Source organism: Lissotriton helveticus, chromosome 2_1, assembly GCF_964261635.1.
Source record: "Lissotriton helveticus chromosome 2_1, aLisHel1.1, whole genome shotgun sequence".
Lineage (NCBI taxonomy): Eukaryota > Metazoa > Chordata > Amphibia > Caudata > Salamandridae > Lissotriton > Lissotriton helveticus.
Genome location: NC_136059.1, coordinates 1,710,847,697 through 1,710,865,539, shown reverse-complemented (window position 1 = coordinate 1,710,865,539; position 17,843 = coordinate 1,710,847,697).

Sequence of the window (17,843 nt, the reverse complement as noted above, 5' to 3'; positions counted from 1 at the left end):
TAAGGAACTCCTTGCAATTCCCAAGGTTAATAGTGAGGACTGCCCAAGGCCCCAGTCGAAGTCCCACCTGGAAGTGAATTGCCAAGGGCCTGGCTCTTGACACTGACAGCTGTTAGTGGTCTCTGTTGGTTGTTGTCCCTTTGAGTAGAGTGTTCCCTGGGATGGGGTAGAAGTCTGATCCCAGTAGTGGAACGGGTCACATCAACTTGTTGGCCATAATGGGTCTATCTGCCCACTGGAATGCCTCTGTGAACAAACTAAGGTTTGTCATCCACAGGTGAGGTGGAGGTTCCCCATGGAGCAGCCTAGTGGCTCTGGAGTTTTGACAGAGTGGTCTAATTAGATTTAAAGGGACATAAAACTGACAGGTAAACCTGCAAAAGGGGCTCATTGTCCATATTCTATTGCCTGAGCAGTGTAGCTCATAATGATATTGATTAGTCTACCCTAATTTTCAGCTGAAGGGGGGCCATATGGGTTTTGGCCATCTTTGCAGGGACACACCAGATTTCTGCCCTCTTTTGCCTTCCTTCGTTCAACCCATATTTGCTGGCTGTTAGGACCCTGTGCTCTTTTCCCCTGCTATCTAGTAGTAGTGGTAAAATGCTCTCCATTATAGGCATAGTAAAATTGTCCTACACCTGATTGGTACATTATTACTTTTCTTGGAAGTCCATAGTATGTAGCTTGCCTGCATCTAGGACCTGTAAATTAAATTCAACTAGTGGGCTGCAGCACACATTGCGCCACTCAACAAAGTAGCCTTTTAAAACATGTAGCAGGTCTACCACTGCAGCCTGTACTACAGTTTTCAACTGCCATGTTGGCTGGCAAAAAGAGCCTTTTGTGAGTCTTAAACATTGCTTTTTAACACTTATAAGCTACCACTAAGGTAGGCCCTAAGGGCTCATAGGCAAGGTGCATGGTATTTACAAGCTAGGACATGTGGGTTTAAGTTTGGGAAAATTCCTACAGTAGCTTTTCGCTGCTGTAAGGCTATTGCTCCCATAAACTAAAACTGGGTTTCCTTATTACAATTATTAAGTGCTAACTTCAATTTGGGACCAGATATAGACATGCTGTTTACACTCAAATGAATTGTAATTTAAAATCCCTTTGAATGCTAAAGTTGTATGTTTGATTATTATTTTGCAAGTGCGACCTTCCGAAAGTTGCCATTTTTCTGCTTTAACCCAATGTGTATTTCTCCCCGTGTCCAGGGTCACATGATGGGTAATGGATTTCCTCACAGACAGTTGACAACAAACCTGGGTGTGGGGAGGTGATGGTCTTCCTGGGGGCTGTACTCAGTCCTTCCGGACTATACAAGATGCCTACCCTGCCACTGGCAAATGTAGTTCACACCGGCACCTGTCTGCCCTTTGATCAACCTGACACACTAGAGCCAATCCCAGGGAAAAGGGAAGAACTGACCCCTGAACCAGTTTTAGAATTAGACAAAGGGGTGTGTTCCTCCCACAGGCTGGCTCTGGGTATACAAGTGGCACCCCCAAAACCTGAAATCAGAACCCTCCTGGACTAAGAATGTTCAGAAGAAAGACTGCCGCACTGTCCGAAAGAGGAAGACTGACTCCAAGGGTCAGGCGGATAACCTCCTGTCAGAACTAAAAGGGATGCTACAAGTTCCCAGAGGCCTGTCCTGCTTTTCAGTCCTCCCTTTTGGCCTCTGTGGGAGTGAATCCTAACCCCAAATTGCTGCCCTCAAGGTCCTGGCTCTTGGCTGCAGTCAAAGTGTATTTCTCCCTGCCTAAGTGAAGATTCCATCATATCCGAGGTGAAGTCGTGCAGACCACTATAGAGCTATGTAGCTTCTAATCAAAGGCTTAATACAATCTGACACTGAGCAATGCCGAGCCCTTCAGAGTCTCGATGTGCAGTTGAAAGCTTCACAAAATTTAATGCCGATTGATGCAGAGCTCTTCAAAGTAACGTCGTGCAGACCTTACATCAAGTTTTAAAGGTACAACTTGCAACAGGCAGAACACGGTTCTGTACCTGGTCCGTCCTCCACTGCGGTTCCCCTGAACTAGTAACTTTGTCCCGGTACAGCTTGCAGTGGCGGTTGGTGACTGACAAAAATGGTGCGGTGACATAAACAACATACAATAAAAATACATACAAAGAGACAAAAACATTGAAAAATGAAAAAGAAACTTTACCTTAGCCTGCAACACGTTTAGTCCCTGCTTCATACTCCTTTGAGCGTGAGGTACCAGAGCTCCCACAGGTCCTTATCCAATCAAGACACCTATCTCAAGCAGCATGAGTGAAGCATCTGGATTGGCTAGAGTGGCTCTGGAGGTCTATGCCTGCTCTCCAATCCACCTGTCTAAGACAACTGGGTTGAAAAATTTGAATTGCACATGTCAATTTGGCCATAGCAAGTTAGCCAGCCAAACCACCCTACGCATTACAAACTGAAGGGGCCATTTCTCATTGCACTGGCCCCACCCTGCCCTCTCCATTTGGCAGAAAGTTGGTAGAGTAAACTGGTGATATAATTGTCTTTTTTCATCATCTTTTTATTACCATTTGATCAATGTACACCCAATTTAGTAAGCAAGGCAATTAAATGGTATATACTTCAGTTACAGGAAATTGCACCGTTGTCCCCCTCGCTTCAACAGCTCCTGGCAATGATTTGTGTTTTCCATCGATCCCAGAACTAGTTTTAGAATTACACTCCCCCCCCTGCTACCCTGTGCAATGGGCTTAAAACCACCCAGCCCCACAATGTGCAGAGAGCCTGTTCCCCCATTTCAGAAATGAGTTGTACTAGGTTAGGCTGGCGCTGCTAGTCAGGCCCTTAATTACATATTGGATCCAGCTCAACTCTGGCGCCCATCAATGTTTCTCCTACATAGTATCCCCTCAAAGCATCTGCCTCCCCCCCCCCCCCGGGCATCCAGACGCTCATCCATATGAGAGGTAAAGGATACAAACAAAGTTCAGTGTGGTTAGCGCCTTTGTTGCAGTGAACCAGAGTGGCATACTGAGTCACTTGTTAGATTGTGGTCCAGCACTTGTCTTTGTTTGAGGGCCTGTTGACAGGTCAGTTTCCAACTTCATCTTCCTTGCCGGCCCCTTGATGGTCAGGAGGCCTCGCAGGTCACCCGAACCTTGGGGACCTTCGCCATCCTCCACTATCACATCAGCCACTCCCAGGCCTCCTCCGCTGTTTTGAAGTGAGAGGATTTCCCTTCCGTAATTATTCGGAGTCATGCTGGATAAAGCATCATATATTTAAGGTCTTTGGTTTGTAGCTCATGCTTCACTGCTTCCAAACTCCAGCGTTGGCACTGTACATTCATTGTGAAGTTGGGAAAGAAGCGCACTTTTGCATTTTTGAGTTTTAGATCTCCATGATTGCGAGCCGTCTGAAGTATGGTGTCTCTGTCCCAATAGTTGAGGATACTGGCTATCATCATTCAGGATAGGGTCAATGCTAGGACTCTCCGCTCCCTCAGGGACCCCTACCACCTTTATATTGTTCCTGCATTCTCATCCCTACTGATCTTCCAGCTTCGCAGCCATGGCTCCTTGTAGTTGCTTGAGGTGTTGGACATGTTTTGCAGCTGGGTTATGTTAATTTCCACTGTTGTGACCTTCTCAAAGATTTTGCGGAAATCCACTCTAAGGAGACTTACGTCTGTAGTGGCCACTTCCAGTTTCGGTTCTACTGGGCCTGATTCACATAACTAACTTAAGACATAATCCTAAACTTACTACGTTTGGTATTCACAGAAGGCATTTAGTAGTAGTAAAGTTAGGATTTTGTCTTAAGTCTGTCTTAAGTCTGTCTTAAGTCTCTCCTAAGTTTGTCTTAAGTTTGTCTTAAGTTTGTCTTAAGTTTGTCTTAAGTCTGTCTTAAGTCGGTCTTAAGTCTGTCTTATTCAGTCTTAAGTCTCTCTTAAGTCTGTCCTGCTACTTTTGGTATTCACAGAAGGCATTTAGTAGTATTAAAGTTAGGATTTTGTCTGAAGTTTGACTTAAGTTTGACTAAAGACAGACTTAAGACAGACTTAAGACAGACTTAAGACAGACTTAAGACAGACAGCCACCGGGCTCCCCTCAGACTCGGGTCCACACCGCCGCTCACCAACCAGGCAAGTGTGGCCTTTCGGGTCTCGCCGCTCCACTCTGTGCCAGCTCACGCGGCATCAGTATCAGCCATGCACCACAGCCGCAGATTGTCCTCTCTGTCAGACCGAGGGAAGTGCAGCCACACAGCCCAGCACCAGGGTCTGCACCTCAGTTACCGGCACTGTTGTATCTTGTGAAGGTCTGGATTTGTGAACAGCTTATGGGCTCAGGCAGCCATTGTACTCGGAGGTCCTCTAGTGTGCAGCCGTGGCAGGTGGCGCCTAGACATGCCCCCTTTTAAAATCCATTTATTACCATTTTACTTTTCCAGCTTTCTGCGCAGAAATGTGGGGGAGGGAGGAAGCGCTATTCCGCTCCCAAGGGGGAACTGCCACTGGCTCCGTGGCCAGGTACCTGCCGTTGTTGGTTTGTCACTCTTGGTGCCATTTTTACCTTAAACCTTAAAAACGCATAACACTTATTCCCTTCATTGCATTTTTATCACTTTAGTGTCGTTTTATTTATTAAAATAATCTCAATTTTTCAAAATTGGTTTGGGAGTATTAATCTGTGTTGTGTTTTCACTGCATTACTGTTCGAGTATTGCATAAATACTTTACACATTGCCTCTAACTTAAACCTGGCTCTTTGTGCCAAGCTACCATAGGGTTAAGCAGAGGTTTATAAAGTGCCTTTTGTGGTTCATTCTGACAAGGATTGTGAATTTTATTTAAGGTGGGTTCTTACCCCCTCAGGTAATTCCCCAATTTCTTGCACAAATAAAGAGTAGGAATATTACTTCTTCCTCCTTTGTTACTTCCTGAACAAAACCAATTCTGATCACAAAGTAGGCAAACTTGCATTTTGAAGCAGGGGTGTGTGTGTTGGTGCTAGGCAGTCAGAAGTGTACTAGTGCTATGAGAGTACACAACCACACCATCTGTGGCAGATATGTTGCACTCACCCCCACTCACAGATCTGGGTTAAATCCATCATCGTTCTTTAGCTCACTTCACCACCGCAGTTCAGGCACACCTATATGCAAATCAGTCTTGACCCTGTGCCTCATAGAACAGTCCAGCCCGAACTGCCAAGTCAGGTATTCCCTGGACCGGAAACAAGAATCCTGGGACCGGTTACAGGGTAAGACCCCTCATCAGCCAGGCTAGCTTGAATCCAGTGGCAAAGTGAGCAAGCTGGGTTGCATCAAAATATAATAAATACGGGCCAAGGTATGTGCCTTAATAAAGAAAATGTATAATATAACACAGCAATTAACAAAGAACAAAATTGGTAGATGGAAAAGGATGGCGTTTAGTAGGTTCAAGATTAGCCTGTACCGTAGCTGCAAAGAGACGAGGGAATGATGACAATTGAACTTAGCGAAGAAGGCCCGAGTGTCCAATATTCTGAACTTCAAGCACTTTTCAGGAACTTCTTGTGGACAGCCACAGTATTTCTTCTACGCCATGGCTGCACCCTAGAGTGTAAAATACAAGGTTTCACACTATTTTGAGCTGTGCTATATTTCTTCCTTTAGTCCAATGTAATAGAACTTGTTTCCCTTTCCTCAGGAGAGCCCTTAACTTTATAGGCCATATTGCACACTAAAATCCTTATGAAAGCAAAGTTCTTCACATTTATAGACTTAACATTTTCATGTCGTAATGAAAATGTCAAATTGTTCTTTACCACCTGTACTTAAAAGTGCACGTTTTACCTTCAATAATCTCTCGTTTTATGAGTAAAGGGAAAGAGAGTATCATCCAGGTACCCCCTTTACTTCTTAGGAATCAATAACGTGGATTTGGGATGAGCAAAAGCACAAGCAAAAATCATGGCTTGAGTCTGAAACCAAAGACAAATGCGTGGAGGTAAAAGAGGTGTTTTTTGGCGGGAAAACGTGAGAATGGAGAGATGCAGCATTTAAGGGTTTAACGGGTGTGCTGTCAATAAAACTAAACTTGGACTGTAGCACGTGCTCTCTTTGATGGGAATTCAGCTGACAATTGAGAAGCAAAGTGAATCTACCAAAAAAACAGTGAATGTTTTAATGTAATTTTCATCTATTGTGAACTGAGAAATGGTACTGAGGAAAATGCTAAATTGGCAGTAACGGATTATCTAATCCATGTTAACATTTGCTGCTATTGGGAATTTAACATGAACACCGTTCACTTGAGTAATGCGCATTGACTTATTACAAATTGGTGAAAATGTGAGTGTTGACAACAACAAAATGATAAATCTGCAGTACCATGCCTGATAAAATACACAGATAACCAATACCCTATGTGTGCAGTATGCACTGAACTTCTGGACATTTAATACAGTTTAGATTTTGCTGTTCCTTTTCAGTGTTTGAGTTGTGCGTGATTTGCGCATAGCAACAGCTTTAGTGTGTCTATAGTTACAATGTGAGGTTTTATTTTAGCATTACATTTCAGTTGCATTGTGATTCACGTGTCAAACGTTGCTCGATTAGTAACCATAAACATCCTCTGTTAGGCACCTACAGCTTAGCAAGCGGAGAAAGAAGACTTCATTACTTTTTGCTGCTTTGAGGTTTCTGTAGAACTTGGCTGGAACATTGTGGGTGGTTTGCAGCGTGTCACACAAGTCAAGATGGCATCCGTTGCTGTTCTTCTTGTATTACTTAGCAAGAGTATTTGACGCTTTTAAAAAGCTGCGTCTTGCCTTTCTGTGCATCTGTGCCATATCAGCCCCTATTTGTCAGTCACTCTTCAGTAAGAAATGTGGAATCATATTCGACAACTGATTATTTTCTGCTGCAATTAATAAAAAAGACATATTGCATGCACTGATTATAATATGTTTAACATAGCAAAGTACGTAAGGTTGACATTAGTGGGCCGAATCATGCTTCTAGTTGCACTTTTAAAATTCGTGTGAGGTGCAGATCATGTAATCGTGCTGTTTGTTTCCCTGCGTGTGCACTGAGCTGCTTCAAGTGTGACCTTCAGTCTTTCATTAAATATACGAAATTCGCTTAGCTCCACGGTCTTACTGGCTCTGTAACTTTTTGAAATGTTTTATTCTCTAATCATATAGTGGCTGGAGAGGACGAAATTTCCACTGTATACAACTAAAGATCGTTTTTTATTGGTTGAACGGAGATGCTGTTTATATTCTGTATAGCGCTTTGTTTCTGTTGTAGGGCATAATACTGGGATAGTCAATAGATGTAAAGCAAGAGTCATTTTACCATGTAATGTGTTTTTTTCTGTTTTACTATTGGTTAATAATATGTAACTTTCTATTGAATTAAAGTGTATAAAAACTCTCCAGTTGGGAGGAGAGCCAGAAATGTCCCCTTGCTTTATAGAGGCAGACTTCACATCAACCCATTCATTGATCAGAACTTAGAATATTTTCTCTGTTATTTGAGCAGTGCTTAGTTCAAATTCGATTTGATTCGTATTTTATTTGTGCTAGACTGTAATTGATTCTGGATATTAACTGGTATAGGCTCAGCTTCCAGCGCCAATGCAGATTTGAGCATTATTTGCATTTATGAATATTTGAATTGATTGACTAACCATTACCTTTTTGCCTTCTGTATTGACTCCTAAACCTTTATAAACCTTCATGGTTTGCTCTTTAAACCTTGTCTTGTATGTATTGTCCTGTGTGGTTCTCCTATTAGATTTCTCCGTGTTGCAATAAAGTTAGGGCTCTCATCTTCAAATACTTAGACATAATGCTGATTCATCAATCGGCCCTTTTAATGTAGAAAAGCACTGACAGAAGTGATAAGAAATGACTGTGTCCTGAAATCGTGTAAGCCAATATCTAAAGTCCCCTGTCTTCTTCATTGAACTGAACTGAAGATTGTCCACATGCCTTTCCATGACTCAGGCAGATTTTGCATGTGGCTGGAGCTCTTGATTGCATGCACATTAATCTCATTGTACCCTAAGCTAATATTCAGGGATAAGAAAATGCATTACTTTATAATTGTGCTAGAGGCATGTGATACAAATCTGCAAGTGCAACATATAAAAGCAAGATTTCCACCCTTTGTGTATGAGTTCTCTACTGTATATAGCATGAGTGTAACAGCTAATATGGTAAGTAGAAGAATGCATGTAAACATGTATCTCTAGAGACAAGAAGAATGAATGAATGGCTACTACTATATTTATTGAATTGAATTTTAATTTTATTACATTTGCACAGTTACTTAAAACCATTGTTATACGAATTTCAGATAATACAATAAAATCATGATGAGATGATAATTACACATCTGCAAAATGTATGTTTCCTTAAAAACTTAAAACAATGAAATTACTATCAAATATAAAAGCATTGCTTTGTTCTACTTACACTTAGCTCTCAATTTAAGTTATGCATTCTGCCCGGCTTCATTACTCTGTCTGGGCAGTGCTATTAACCTAAAGGGGTCATTATTGATAGTCCAGTCAGGGATCTTATAAGGAGGATTCCCAAGTCGACCTTATTGATGGCGCTCTCATGTCATTGTTAAAAGAATTAGCAGAGTGCACACAATAGTCGCGACTTCCCCTTAGCCTAGGTGGAGTTTAGGCATTTGATTACATTTTTTTCCTAGACTGCATCTAGGAATCTCACTAGCCTACAATTGAATTGCGGTGTTGCTGGGTCAAAGCATGCCAAAACTGCTTGTCTCCTTGAGCGAATATTCCTTTGGTTTAGGGGGAATCCTAACAGCTGTCTCCTTTCCCGTATCAGCTCTTTACAGGAGCATAATAAATGGAAAATGTCGTCCTGGCCATTTTTACACATACTACAAGATGTTCGAGATGGCTCCCTCTTCCATGGTGGGAGATTCTGAGTGCACGGAATCAAGTCAAGACAAAGTTTTAAGAATTTTAATTTCTGTGATTTCGAGTAGCCTAGATTGAAATATTTTTGAGGGGCCAAGACTTTGTAATTGATCACAGTCATCCAGGTATGTCATCTTTCTGAAAAAGTTGCTTTGTCCTCCACCAACGCCAATTTTTCCAAGAATTTCCACAGTCATTTCTTAAAGGATGAGTGGTGGATCTGCATGTTCCAAAGGGCCAAGAGTGCAGTGCATGCTAGAGCCTCCTAAAGGTAGCTTCTTGCAGGAGAATCGTCCCTCTGCTGAAGATCTTGCCAAAGAAGCTGATTTCGAGTTTTGGGGTGATAGTCTAATTTCGTTCCAGCAGTTGATATATTCGCCGTATCTGGCCCATGATTGCTTCAGTAGGCCTAATTCCAGCCTGATTTGCGCCAGGGAAGTGTAGTTTGGAAGGTTATACGTGGTTCTGTGTGCTTTTACTAGGGTTGTGTTCAACAATTTAGCATCTCTCCCTCTTAAGGTTTAACTTCCATAGGTGATTGTAGGAAGAATTTTGGCCTGTGCTACTTTCAGTAGGGGACTTAATGTTGGGCCCAGTAGTTTAGATGTTAAGATTTTCATGGTTAATGCTAGCACCGACCCTTTTCTTACAAACTCCTCTACTATATTTATTATCATATGTTATTTTTCCATCCAAAATGGGGTAGTGTGTATACTTGCAAGCTGGTGCTCTTCACACCACATTTCAATTCTGTTAAATCAAAGTGAAATCAAGTACACCCAATATACATCAATACACTAACAATGCAAGTTAGCATATATTTGGATTGATTTTGTTGTCTACAGGCCTCTAGTACAGACCTGAAACACAATGGTAGACAGGCATCTAAAAGCAGTCCTTGGAGGTTAATGCAAGCCTCTGTTTGTACCGATTGAGTTCAGTTAGTGAGGCTGATTGATTGAAGGAGGACGTCGGGGAGCAAATTGTATAAGCATCTTCTTGGAAATTGTTTATGTTCCCTCGGGCTGCATGTCAGGCTGTACATTTGAAGCCCACCCATCATGAAATGAAATGAATTGAAAAGGGAATTGGTAAAGCGCGGTTGCTGCCCTGGGGCGTCCAAGCGCTACAGAAAAGAAATAAAATAGTGCTACCTGCCAAGCACAGTCGTCACAGAGAGTCAGTTATGTATATTAAAAAGAAAAGTCTTAAGTTGCTTACGGAAAGAAAGCAGATTGGGGTTGGACCTAAGTTGAAGTGGAAGCGAGTTCCACAGCTTAGCTGCATTGTGAGAAAACGGCCTACCACCTGCTCTGGTTCTCCTGACTCGGGGAACTGTGGCCAGAAAGGCGTGACTTGAGCGAAGTTGTTTACTGGGGTGATATGGCGTGATCAACGCATGGCTAATCGCCGGGCCCGTCTGCCAATAGGCTTGGTGGGAGATGCATATTGCTTTAAAAGTGATTCTTTCCCTCACCGGGAGCCAATGTAGGCTCCTAAGCCCAGGTTTTGCTGACATCTGCGGGGTAATTGAAGCAACGTCCATGCAGCGCAGTTCTGAATGATCTGCAATTTCTGCAGTGTATAATCGGGTGCACCTAGGTACAGGGCATTACTAAAGACCAATCGGGACTCAATCAGGCCCTGGACGGCTATCTGTTTAGCTTCCACAGGAAGAAGTGGGAGAACTTTTTTCAGAAGCCTGAGAAGACCAAAGCAAATTGCCGATAGCTTGGTTGCCTGGGTGTTAAAAGTCAAAGACTTATCCAACCATACACCCAAGCTTTTTATATTATCCCTAGGTGTAGGTGGCGTGCCCAAGCTGGAGGGCCAAAGGGAGTCAATAGTGAGCAGGGCAGGAGGACCAAGGAGCATCAGCTCAGTTTTATCTCCATTGAGCTTAAGGCAGGATGTCGTCATCCAACTTTTAACTTCCTCCAGACAATTCATCAGAGCACTCTGTGCTAATTGGCCATTTTCCTGTGCAAGGGAGACCACTAGCTGCGTGTCGTCCGCATATGTAATGATCTTAATACCATATGGACGGACGACCTCAGCCAGTGGTCTCATATAAACGTTGAATATCGTAGGGCTCAATGATGAGCCCTACGGTACCCCGCAGTTCAGAGGTTTACTGGAGGAAACAATGTCTCCCTCAAAGACCTGAAAGGTCCTGTTGCTTAGAAAAGATCTGAGCCAATTTATTGCCATCCCTGAAATTCCCAAGCTGAGGAGACGACGCAGTAGCATATTATGATTAACCGTGTCGAATGCAGCGCTCAGATCGAGGAGGACCACTGCCACTGATCCCCCTCGATACAAAATCCGTCTGGTTTCCTCGGTGACTGCCAGTAGAGCGGTCTCCGTCCCATGTCTAGGGCGGAAGCCCGTCTGGGTGGCATCAAGCAGTTGGTTACTCTCCAGAAAGTTCGTTAGATGTATATTAATATGTTTTTCGAGGATTTTGCTCACCCAGGGTAACTGAGAGATAGGGCGATAGTTGTTAAAATTGCTGGGATCTAAGTTCGGCTTCTTTAAAAGTGCACGCACCATGGCTTGTTTCCAGATGGACGGAACTATACCAGAAGACAGGGAGGCATTGAGTAAGCTCATCAGCTTATTAGGCGTTTCCCTGTCCTATAGGTCCGGTGTATGTCACCAGAAGTATAATTTAGAAATAATTTGTTGCCTTGAGGTACTCTGCTGTATAATGCACAGCATGTACCTATTTAGGAGTTTTGTATAGTGCCATACAAAACCTTGTTCAGATTGAAATGCTAGAAGGAAAATCCAAAAAGTTCGCAGACTCAACGGGAAGACAGGAGATGAAAGAGATGGAGCCTAGTCATTCGAGGCAATTTTGGTCCTAAAAACAAACATTCTTTGGCCACTTCCCTTGGAAAAGTAAAGTTCACTGAAAACTCTACTGAACAGCTTTGGTTTCAAACGTTTTCTGAATTGAAAGTAATGTAAAATGGAGCAAAGCTGTAAACTAACAGAGTTCCGGGATTGCAGGCCTTTTACCCCTATGCGTTACTTATGTCCTTGAATCTTCTGAAGGATCACTGTTAATTGATGGAAAACTAAAATTCCTTGGTTGCGCATAATTTGCAGGATTTGGCTTTTCACCCATTAAGGCTTATCATAAAGCAGACTTTTAAATCCGATTCCATATTACACCAGAAGCCCATAAAGTGCCTTGAGTGTCAGCGTCATGTAATCTTATTCTTATTCTCGCTGCCTGGTCTGCAATCTTGGTAGTGGGATCATGACTTTTTATGGAATGCGAGTTTTGATCACAATAAATTAGTCCAGGCGTGCCATCACCAGAGCTCTGATCCTCTCCAGTCAATGGTCATTTTAGAGGCTCTGGAGTCTTTTCCGTATGGGTGGAAGTTGAAGAATGATGCTCTTGACAGCAGCATTGATTTGAGGAGAGATGGTGAGATTTGAATCTAGAATGATTCAAGATTCCTCACTTGCTCTTAGGATTTTTTGAGGAGGGACTCTGTTTGAAGGTCAGTTGAAGTGGGATGAATCTATGCATGAGATTAGCTTTTAAACAGATACAGATTTCTATCATGTAATGGATGTCGTTGAGGCACTCTAAAAGGTCAACCACCCTTTTTGCATTGTGTTATAGGTGGGTGTTAAACATAGGGGCAAATTACAAAAGAAGTGGCGGAGCGCGGCGTTAGCCTCCTTGGCTTAACTGTGAAATGTAGGGCTGCACCGTATTTACAAGAATACGGTGCAACACTTGATTCCCCGTCTGCGCTGGCACTAATTACAGCTGTCGAGCAACAACGCAGGCACCCTTGCATCATAGTGCAAGGGTGCTTGCATTGAGGGGAAGGATTGCTTATGTGCAGATAGATACCCCTTCCTTGCACATAAACAATCCTAAATGGCATTTTGTAACTTCCATATGTGCTGCTTTGTGCTGCACACATAGAAGTAGTAACCTGTAATTTTTAAAATGATTGTTGAAGTGCAGGCAGGGACACCTTCCTGCACATAACAATCATTCATGGCGTTTTGCTGTTTCTATGTGTGCTGCGCAATGCAGCACACATGGAAACAGCAAAAAAAAAAGAAAGAAAGCATTTCTTCTCGTTTCACCAGGTTAAGACCAGGTATTCCCTAGTCTTTTTTTTGGTGCTGCCTCGTGATTATGCCAATATGGAGCAGCATCAAAATAAATAATTGTTGCAGTGGAATGCCCACCACACCACTCATTTGCCTGCTCCTTTCACGCTCAGTATAGCATGAAAGAGTGCCTTATTTACAAGGCAGCATTAAGACAGTTTAAGTGGCGATAGGGGCTTGTAAATATGCCCCTTAGTGCCGTCTACATTCATTTGAAAGTGCACCTCCTGCTTATCAAAAACGTGCCTGAGAATTCATACGTCCTCATCATGGTATGAATGTCAGGGTTAATGCGAGGTCCTTCAACCAACAGAAATGTCTGAAGGGCGAGCCATCAAAAGGGGAGAGAAAGATGATAACTTTGTGAAGATTTTTTGCATCAATTCAGAGGTGTCTGCTGATTGGCACAGCTTCATCATAATTTACTATTTTCAAAATAAAAACAAATGGTTAACCAAAATGCTCCACCATGATTATGCACCACACTTCATGACAGTACGCACATTGGAATGATACTTTATTTGGACCAATAAAGTTTTGATATAACGTCTACTATCACACGGGCTATAAAGTCTAATGTCAAACAATTCCATTTCTACAAGTGAAATATGCAGAGTATAAATTAACTAAAATCTTTTAAGCGCCATAATTTGACATTAGTTAACGAGTGTCCTTCTACTAGTAGTAGCATTGTTACTGAATTAAAGATTAAGGGCCTCATTTATGAAAAATGTCTCATCGCTGTGGTAAAATAGTGATGCAACACTTTTCTGCGTGCCCTCCTTGCAACACCATGGATACTCCGGGCCTCATTTATGAAAAGTGACGCATCGCTGCGTGAAAACAGTGATGCGTCACTCGTCGCTGCCCCCTCCCTTCGACACTAACAATGCGTCATATTTACAGTATCACGCATCATGTCGCAAGGAGTTACAGATACGACAGTATTTCTGACGTATCTGTAAGCGCAAAAGTGACGCATTGCTGGAGTATGTCACAAAAGTGACGCAACTCCAGCAATGTGTACTTTCACATGGACAAGTCCCATGTTGTTAGTGCCTGTGTCAGTCTTGACGCATTAGTGTCCAAGAAATGGCACAGTGAAATCCTATAGATTTCACTGCGTCACTTTTATGACTCTTTCTTTGTGTCAAAACACCCCCCTTGCATACATTATACCTGGTGCAGGTATAATGTGGCGCCGGGGTTTACAAAGTGATGCATCTACCTAGATGTGTCACTTTGTAATTATGGTGCAACAAGGCATATTTTTTACTGTGCTGGTGCGTCACAAAAAGTGACACACCAGCGGAGTAAAAGTGACGCAAGGGCTCATGAATAAGCCTCTCCGTATTTACTGTATGGCTCTCCATGTCGCAAGGATTGACAGATACAGCAGGAAGCCTGACTTATCTGTCTGCGCAAAAATGGTACATTGCTGGAGTGTGTCTGGAAACAGACATAACTCCAGCCGTGTGTCATTTCACATGGGAAAAGCCCCATGTGAGAAGGCCTGTGTCAGCCCTTACCCCTGCTTCAAGCAGGCAAAAGGATTTGACGCAGTGAGGCCGTAGAAGTGTTGCAGTGAAATCTCTTAGATTTCACTGCGACACTTCTACGAGCCTTTTCTCCACCAGAACGCCTGCCCTGCACACTTTATACCTGATACATGTATAATGAGGCACAGGTGTTTACAAAGTGACGCATCCGCCTATATGTGTCACTTTGTAAACATGGCGCAGTGTAACAGATATTTTACGCCAGCGCAGCGTCACTAAAAGTGATGCAACAGCAGCGTAAGGGCCTCATAAATAAGGCCCTAACATCCTTTTTACTCCCCAATATATCCTTATGAAGACATCAACCCATCTTGTACCTCCCTATTTCTCTGAGCAAACAACTTCCTGTTCCAATCTAAGCTTGCTTAAACAAATCCTACACTCCTTTCTTTCCAAGCAAACCTCTTGGAGCATTATAACATGAGCCCACAATCCCTAAGGTATTCTGCGGCTCACCCCTGCTTCCTCCTGGACTTCAAACCATTTACATTCCAGGGTTTTATTTTTAATTTCACATCTGGGCTTGATTTCCCTGGTTTCCCACTGTCTCCTTCCATGAGGTCTCCTACCTCGAACCATACAATTAGCTGTAACTGATCTCGCTGTGTTTCCCATTGCTGCTATTCTGTGAGAGGAGGACTTATTTTTTACTTTTTCTCACTATGCACCACACCCAATGTGCTCCCCCTCCCACCCTGAGGAACACCCCCTCCACGATCCAAAGGCATAGTGTCCACCATTTGCAAGTTTTCTTTATGCATTTCAGTGCATATGGATGAAAAACATTACTAATACTCACTTCATTTCACCTTTGTAACCTTGTTATAACAGCTGGTACATGTCTCCATAGGAATCTTTCATTTGTGCTATTAGGGCATCAACTTCGGCCGGATCGAGAATAATGTGCTTTTTATTCCTCCACATGATTCTTAACATTGCAGGGAACTTCATCTGTACCTTAGCTCCCAGCTTTTGTAGATCATCCAACCTGGAGCCTAACTCCAATTGTCTTTGTGCTGTCCTTTTTCCAATATCCGACCACAACTGGTAAGTAAAGTAACCATAATCCAAGGCTTTGTAGTAAAGCACTCGAGTTAAAACCAGCTCCTTAATCGTTTAGATAAGAAAGTTGACAAGGATTTTCCTTGGGGATCTTCTGCTAATAGTTGGCTTACATGGGTCACTGTGCACTCTTTGAATCACCGTATCAAAATCTAGGTCTGGTCTGTCCAACAAGATCACCTCCTTTAGTAGTTTAATAATAAACACGCACCTATCTCCCTGTTCTGATCCTTCTGGAATATTCATAAATCATAAGTTATTTCACCTTTAATGATTTATCCAGCCTTTCAAAACCTTCAATCAATATTTTATTCTGTTGCTTCATCTCATCTATCTCTTAGGAAGTGGTGGTTGCAGCTAGATTTCTCTTTTTCATGTTCTCCTCTTAGGTTTTATTGAGTTCCGCCAAGTCCTCTAAAAAAGTTTTTTAATTTCCTTCTGCTTTTGTCTCTGAAATCTCACATTTTTTAATCATGTTGACTCAGATTTATAAAAATATCTGCCAAGAATTCCTGTGCTCTGTTCTGTGTACCTTGATTAGCTGGGTGGTTATTCCGACTGCCCAGAGTTTCCAAGTTAAAGGTTGTCACACTGCTTCTTCCACTACTGCTCGCTTTAAGGTCATCCTCTTCCCTCATTTCTACCCATGGTTCAAAACGATTGACAGTGGAGATAAGGATCATCTCACACCCCATAGTAGTATTCTGGGTCATAACCTTCTTATCCAACAATGCCACACTACCTTCAGGCCTTGGGTGGTGTATTTTAGACTGCTCCATTAATCTATAGAAGGATTTGAGCAAAGGTGCTGGCTTCAGACTGTCACTTCCCTTTTTCCCAGGCAAACAGCATGTCACCTTTTCAGTACCATTACTTGCTGTTGTTTTTCTTGGCAGCCCCTCTGAAATGACTTCTTTATCTAATACATCTTTAGCCCTTGCACTATTGGCCCTGTTGTAAACTTATCTAGGACCCTATTTTAAATATTCCCGATTTATGCCCTTATGTGGTTATAACAAATCATATCCTTATAAAGGCATAAGAATCATATTCATAGTAAGTCATAGCCAATGCAGTCCAAATACGGCAAGGCTACTCCCATAGACTCCTAGAAAGCAAAACGCGTTCTTAAACAAACCAAGCCTCCAGCAGCCCAAGAATTCCCCCTGCTTCTGTATTGATTTGTCCTAGAACTCCGGGAGTCCTGAAAGAACTGCGAGTTCTTAGTGACGTCTTCTGTCCAACCGTACGTCAAACTCGGCACCTTCCAGGCATAAATATACCAGCATCTACCCTAGCAAAACACACAGTGGTTTGGAGCAGTTCAGCTATCTCCTTGCCCGACGCCCTGCTGTGGCAAGTGCCGAAGGAAGCCGACCCTCCCATTGACGCACTGAGAGAGACGCTGTCTTTTCTCCTGCCGAGAAATCCAGCTCCAGTGTTTCCTAGTCACCCTTGCGGGTTGCTGGGAGATAGAGTACTGAGAGAGAGATACAAGACCTCCTTCATTCCATAAACAAGGTACGGAGCTGATTAGACCCTTAGAGAATTCTTGATTCAGATTCTTGGCAAAAACTATCTTAACTTAAGCTGCTGCTCACTTACTCCTTCCCACGTACTAGGCTTAGTTTAGATACACTGGGGTAGGCGTATCTTAGAAGCACCAGTTGAGTACGTTTAGTCAAGGTTTTATCTATGTATATATTTCATCTATTTTAAACACCGTATGGCTTAGAAACCATACCATGCTTTTACAGTATTATTTCATAATACTCCTTTTACTGTACGCACTTTACTTTATAACAAGTATTGCAATTGTGGCAGCTCACTTGTCTTGCATGAGAAAGAAGACTGTTCAATAAATAACCTCTTTTATTGAAAACGCCCGTCTCTCTATTTCTCTACGCTTCTGGTGAAACTAAGCATGCACGATTGACTGAGTGAAATAGTTATCTATTGTTTCCACGACTCTGGAGATATACTCCTTATTCTGGAGGGAGCAAAGTTGTCATGTTTATGTGGTTGTCAGAAACTAATCCCTTCTTGCTATTCAGGAAAGTTAACACCTTCCTGTTTACTCGAGAAAGTTTCTAGTGACCTCTGAGCTAGCTGGCATTCATAATTAAGTCTAACATATTCA